The sequence below is a fragment of the Piliocolobus tephrosceles genome, chromosome 1 (assembly GCF_002776525.5).
Source record: "Piliocolobus tephrosceles isolate RC106 chromosome 1, ASM277652v3, whole genome shotgun sequence".
Classification (NCBI taxonomy): domain Eukaryota; kingdom Metazoa; phylum Chordata; class Mammalia; order Primates; family Cercopithecidae; genus Piliocolobus; species Piliocolobus tephrosceles.
In genome coordinates this window covers 151,624,082-151,631,047 of record NC_045434.1, presented here as the reverse complement: position 1 = coordinate 151,631,047, position 6,966 = coordinate 151,624,082, and the positions used below count along the sequence as shown (strand labels likewise).

The 6,966-nt window shown below is 40.2% G+C and overlaps 1 pseudogene; it reads left to right on the top strand.

Annotated features, from left to right (window-relative positions):
- Positions 1-2,376: 2,376 nt before the first annotated feature.
- LOC111539677 lies at positions 2,377-3,353 on the top strand (annotated as a pseudogene).
- Positions 3,354-6,966: the final 3,613 nt, after the last annotated feature.

Below are 6,966 nucleotides of genomic sequence, written 5' to 3'. Positions count from 1 at the left end.
TCTCAGAAGCCCTAGATTGGGGCAGTCTGTTTCTTGACTGACACGCTTGATGTCAAAGGATATGACACCAGTCTGTCAGCAGAGCTCTAGCAGCTGCCTCGATACCATGACCATGTTTGTAGAGAACACTTCAGCCTTGCCTGCTCATACACATTAGTAACGTGATAGTCTTTTCCATCTGTACAGAAGAGCTAGAATATTCCACCAAAGTTGTGAAACATGAATCTAGCAAAAACAAACAAGAAAGAAGACAAAACACAAACCATAAACCTTGTGTGGTCTGGAAAAGGGAGAGGGGTTGGTGAGGTAGAGATAGAGTTGAACATGTGTGAAGTGTCTGAGGAGGAATCCTGTGTGCTCTCTGAAGGAGGGGGATAGAATCCCAGGAAGTATGAGCATCTGTCCTGTAATCAATCTCTGCCTGTGTTAAACACAAGGAGGTGTTTCATGATATCATGAGGATCCGATGCCACAAGAAAGAAGGACCATAAAACATAGTGTCAAAGGGTAAATGGTCTGTTGTAATTTTGATTGCCCTGAGGGGCGGCATGGAAGAGCTGCCAGTTTTTCCCATGTCCTTGAGAAGGGCACAGTTTTAGGAGAGAGAGAGACAGAGAGTCTTGGTAGACCTGCAAAAGTCTCATATTCTTGACGAGAGGCACATAGAGGAAAAAGGTGTGGACCGTAAGACCAGAGATGTGTGGGAAGGGAAGGAACTCAGTGAATGCTTGTGTGGACTGTCTTCTGAGCACCGAGTGCGATCATAATCTCACTAGATGGCAGCAGAGCATAGGGTCCAGGATATGAAGGGACAGTTATCTCCCCTTTACCCCCAACTCCATATTTCTCACCACTACTCTTTGCCATGACCCTCTTCGGGAGCTTCTCTGCCATCTCTGGGAGAAAGGCAGAATGTGACAAACTAAATTGCTGCGTTTAATCTGGAATGAATGAGTTTACTCTTAAAGCAGTACAATTTTGTTTTCTGCTTTTGAATGTATCCTGCGGCACCACCAACTCCTAGAATTGTGCAACGTCTAATTCCTTAATAAATTCCCCATTTTACATCACTCATGGAGGTTCTGATTCTCTAATTGAACGCTGATGGTTCTAGAAGTTGAGGTTTGTAATGGTTCTATGAGAACAAAATCTTAAGGATGGTTACTGTGAATTGGTTCTGGATAATCTGGAATTGGTTCTTGGATGAGATTAAATTGATAGGCAGTAATAACTGTGTTTGCATTGGTAAGGAGGACACTTGTTTATAGCATATAATGGCAAAGCAGTTACTTATCATCTGCAGACACCTGTAATCCAATGCCCATAGAAGGCAAAACTTTCATTTTGAGCAGTCATAGACAACTTCAGGTCCTTTCCCTTTAGGTGGGGAATGTAAAATCCTGAGCTTGCAATTTTTTTCCCTGAAGTTCTCCAGCTCATCTGGAAGCAGTTAAGTCATTCCTTTATACTCGGTATATTAGGGTGAGTAACCACCCTTGCTTGTCTAGGACTGAGGGGGTTCTTCAGATGCTAAAACTGAGTAAGTCCTAGGTAAACTGTGATGAGTTGGTCACCTAACTTATATTCACTGAATTGTTTTATGACAGCATTGGCTTGATTAGAGAAATGAGAGTCTTCGAGGACTTGGCAGAATCAGGGACGATGATTCATACCACGTCCCCTCTTAATTTGTATCTTCGGCCTGTTGAGAAGACAGCCAGAGCTTGGAGAATAACATTGGATCACTGTAAACTTAACCTGTTGGTGACTCCATTTACAGCTACTTTTCTGGAGTAGGTTTTGTTATTGGAGAAAACACCTTCTCTGGCACTTGTTATGCATTTATTGACCTAGTGAATGTTTTTTCTTTATACTTGTTAATAAAGACCATCAAAACCAATTTGCTTTGAGTTAGCACCTTCACTATCCTACACCAACTACCTATATCCGCTCTCTAGCCTTTTATCATCATTAGATCAATAAACTGTTTCCGTAAAGGACAAGATAATAGAATTTTAGACTCTGCAGGCCTCATAAACTTTACCTCATTTTCCTCCTCCGCCTTTATGTCCTCCTCCTTTTCCTTCTTCTTCTGAATGCTTTAAAAGTGTGAAAACTAGCCGGGCATGGTGACTCACGGCTGTAATCCCAGCACTTTGGGAGGCTGAGGCAGGCAGAACACCTGAGGTCAGGAGTTCAAGACCAGCCTGGCCAACATGGTGAAACCTCGTCTCTATTAAAAAAAAAAAAATTGTGTAGTCCGGAAGCTGGCAGTCTCCCCAGTTGTCAGACTGGTGCTAGCGACACGGGAGTGGCTAACACATCCTCTTGCCATTCCCAGAGTTTGGGCCTTGCCTGTGATGGTGGGAAAAGAAAATGGCCTTGCTGTGCTACAACTGGGGCTGCGGTGGGTGCTTCGATCCTGAGACCAGTTCCGATGATGCTTGCACGTACCACCCAGGTGTCCCAGTCTTTCACGATGCATTAAAGGGTTGGTCTTGCTGTAAGAGAAGAACAATGGATTTTTTCTGATTTTTAAGCATTGTAGGCTATACAAAAGGTAGACATAATAGTGAGAAGCCACCTGAGCCAGTCAAACCTGAGAAGAAGGAACTATCTGAATTGAAACCCAAATTTCAGAACACATCATTCAAGCTCCTAAGTTAGTAGAAGCAATACAAATGCCAAGCCCAGATGAACCAATGACAAATTTGGAATTAAAAATATCTGCCTTTCTAAAACAAGCACTTGACAAACTGTCATCGGGGAATGATGAAGGTAAGACAGAAGAAGACAATGATGAAATTAAGGTTAGGACCTCATGTAAGAATGGAGGGTGTTCAAAGACATATTGGTGTCTAGAAAGTCTAGAAGAAGTCTGTGTATATCAATCTGGAGTACCTATTTTCCATGAGAGGATGAAATACCTAAGCTGTTGTAGAAGAAAAACTTCTGATTTTAATACATTCTTAGCCCAAGAGGGCTGTACAACCGGGAAACACATGTGGACTAAAAAGGATGCTGGGACAAAAGTTGTTCCATGTAGACATAACTGGCATCAGACTGGAGGTGAAGTTACCATTTCAGTATATGCTAAAGATTCACTTCCAGAAGTTAGTTGAATAGAAGCCCATTGCACATTGTTAAATGTGCACATTGTATTTGAAGGAGAGAAGGAATTTGATCAAAATGTGAAAATATGGGGTGTGACTGATGTAAAGTGAAGTTATGTAACTACGACTGCAACAAAGATTGAGATCACTATGAGAAAAGCTGAACCGATGCAGTGGGCAAGGCTTGAACTGTCTACAGTGAAAAAGCAGGAAAAGCAAAAAGACGACCCAGCAGATTAAGTGGGAGGTGGGAGGAAGGCTATTACATATTTCAGAATTCTTAATACTGTGTGAAGTGGTGACTTGCTGCTGAAATCTTTTGTTTTGTTGTGGTGTTACTGAATCTGGCATTTCAGGGTTAACATTAGGTTCTTAAAAGCCAAAGTCAGTTTGTCTTTTTGTGCCTCTCATCTTTCTTTTGTGTTTTGTAAGATTGATTGTTCATTTCTCCTTACTGGTAGGAACCATAGTTGTGTCCTGTACTTGAAGAGGCTAGAACATAGCCCATAACCATAATTGCAGTATTTTTTTACATTTCTCTGTTAAGAAGATAGGTATTAAGGAACATGTTTTTACATCTTTCTATTATTCCATAATCAGTAAAGCAAGATGAAATGTCAAATTTTAATCAGGTTTTATGGATTTGTGTTCTTACAGTACTCAAAAATATTTAAGGAAGAGATGAAGTGCTGCAGTTTTTTCTACATGGGATGATTACTTTTTTAAGGAGAATTAATCCTGAGGTAGTGTAGTAACTAAAGGGGAATATATGAATTGTTTAACAAATTAGAATTTGTTTACACCTACTTGAATTTTTAAATTACATCAAAACTTACATTACTTGCCAAGCAGTGTGATGTAAGAGTACAGGAAACATAAATAAGAATACAGAGGTATCAATTTGGTTAAAATTCACCATTTTATAAGACTAAGCAATAGTCTTAAAAATCTCTTTCCTGAATATTTAAATGTGTTTGTATGGTGTTATGACTAAATTGTTACTGATTTAGAGACTAAACCCTCTTAAAACCGTTAATTAGTTAAATATAAAAAAATTATATGTATCTTGCTTCCCTGATGGAAAACTGTATAAAATTGTAGACTTAAAAGGTTTGTGGAAATACATTAGGATATCGGAAAACTAAATATATGGACCTGCTTTATGACTATCCACTACATGTCAAATAAAATAGCTTAATTCTTTTGAAAAAAAGTGTAAAATCCATTCTTAGCTTCCAGGTTGTACAGGAACAGGTTATAGGCCTGATTTGGCCCATGGGGGGTCATAGTCTGTCAATCCATCTAGCCCACAAATCAGTGAAGTATCTCATATAACGTCCAATTTACTGACAACTGGGATCTCAGAAGGATCAGCTTGCCTGAGGTTTCACAGAGAGCCTGAGGTTACACAAATGTATTATCTTGGATTTTAAAATGTTCCCATAAGGTTCCAAACCATTTACTCTTTCCATTGTTCTAATTCCTACCCAGACTTTCTCTTTCATGCTGATGGCTTTATTTTATTTTCGTGGAGTGGTCCTAGGAAACAATACAACTTGTTGACTGATTACTATTAGAGAGAGAATGTCTCACCATCGATTTCAGTAGAACTGAAATAATTGTATTTGACTGATATTTTCCACGATTTTGTTAATTAATTGAACAGCTATTTATTGAAGATCTATCATGTCTTAGCACTGTGGTAGGATTTGGAGCTATGACTGTGTATAAGACAGACTTGTTCCCTCTGCTAATAGAGATTACTATCCTTCAGGGAAAATAGAGTTTAAGCCAATAATGAAACAACGAAAGACATTACAGTTGTGATAAATGCTGCAAAGAAGAAGTCAGGTTGCTGTGCCTTACTAGTAATATTGCTATCTAATCAGTCAACTTATACAGTAAGGGGAGGGTGGATGGGTAATGCAGTCCATGAACTTGAGAAGAGGGGTTGGATTCAGGGAGAAAAAGTTTTAGCATTTGATTTACTGAATTACCTTACCACTATCCCATCCAGAAGCACTCAGCTGTTTTAATTAGATGCCCAGTGTTGAAAAGGGTAATTTAATATGATGATTGGACATTTTGCTCAGTGATTCTCTGACATTGGTGTAAGAGTTTATTAAAGGGCATGACTTATTAAATATGCTAGTTTCCATACCTCTTCCCAGAGATTCTGATTAAGGATAGGGCCCAAGATAGAATATGCTTCTGAAGTAGACAGTCCTTGATCTACACTTATGATAAATAACTCCTCAAAATAGAAGGCAAAGGTATAATACCGGTCTTTGTTTCTTAGTCCCTCAAGTAGGAATGCAATAGCTATGTCTTAGGACCATATTATTACTATTTTTTTAATTTTTGAGACAGGATCTTGCTCTGTTGCCCAGGCTGGAGTGCAGTGGCATGATCACAGCTCACTGCAACCTTGATCTCTTACCTCAAGTGATCCTCCCCCCTCAGCCTTCTGGGTAGCTGGGACTACAGGTGTATGCCACTACGCCTGGCAACTTTGTTTACTTTTCATAGAGATGGGGTCTCACTATATTGCCCAGGCTGGTTTTGAACTCCTGGGTTTAAGTAATCCTCCTGCTTGGCCTCTCAAAGTGCTGGGATTACAAGTGTGAGCCACCAGGTCTGGCAGGACCATATTCTTAAGGGAGCCAGGTCCATCTCAGACATTGACCAGAGCAGGATCTTTGTCTTCATAGTCTTTTTTTGGGGGTGGGGGGCGGGAGATGGAGTCTTGCTCTGTCGCCCAAGCTGGAGTGCAGTGGGTGATCTCGGCTCACTGCAACCTCTGCCTCCTGGGTTCAAGTGATTCTCCTGCCTCAGCCTCCCGAGTAGCTGGGACTACAGGTGTGTGCCACCACTCCTGGCTAATTTTTTGTATTTTCAGTACAGATGGGGTTTCACTGTGTTAGCCGGGATGGTCTTGATCTCCTGACCTCGTGATCCGTCTGCTCCGTTCTCCCAAAGTGGTGGGATTACAGGCGTGAGCCACTGCGCCCGGCTGGTCTTCATAGTCTTACTTGCCTCGTGCTGTTATCCACCATACTCCTCCTCCCTATTCTGATCTTTTGAGGTATGCTTGGGTTTTCGTGTACTTTCTTATCTTGATTTATGTTGCTTTTTTACTTTCCAGTTTTGACTTCTGTTGAATGCTAGCTTCACTAGAAATGTTACCAAAGCAATGATAAGACAAAGCTGAATTTATTCTTACCATGGTAAGAAGAGCACTGTATTGATGGTGTCTTAGCATCACAAAGGAAATGGGCCAAAGTCACGTTATAGTTATGAGCGATTTAAAGTCTAGGTTAAGACTGGGCTTTTAAGATGGGGACTTGCTTAGAATTCGGTAAGGACATGCCAAAACAGTTTAACACTGGTAGATTTTGAGATGAGGAGTTTAGAGAGTCTGGAGATGTAAACTCTTGTTTATGCTTTTTATTGAAGAGTTGCTGTGTTTTTCATGAAATTCCTGGAATTAACAAAAAAGTTATTTTCAACTTTTGACTTTCTGAGCAAGAGTTTCCTGGAAGAGTAGAGTTATATTGATGACAACAGTGGAACAATGAATGTAGACAGTAAGTTGTGTGAGTGAACATGATTTTGGCTCTCACTTTTTTGAATAAAAATGATCTGAGTCATCCATATTTTCCATTAATTTCTTTATTGGTTTGATTTTACTGGCATAATGTAAAGCATATTTTTCCCCCAGCAAAGTCTCGGGTTTGTACTGCTTCTTAGATTGTTTCATGCTTGAGAATGTTCATTGCCCTTTCCCTCTCTCTCTTTCTTTCCTTCCTTCCTTCCTTCCTTCCTTCCTTCCTTCCTTCCTTCCTTCCTTCCT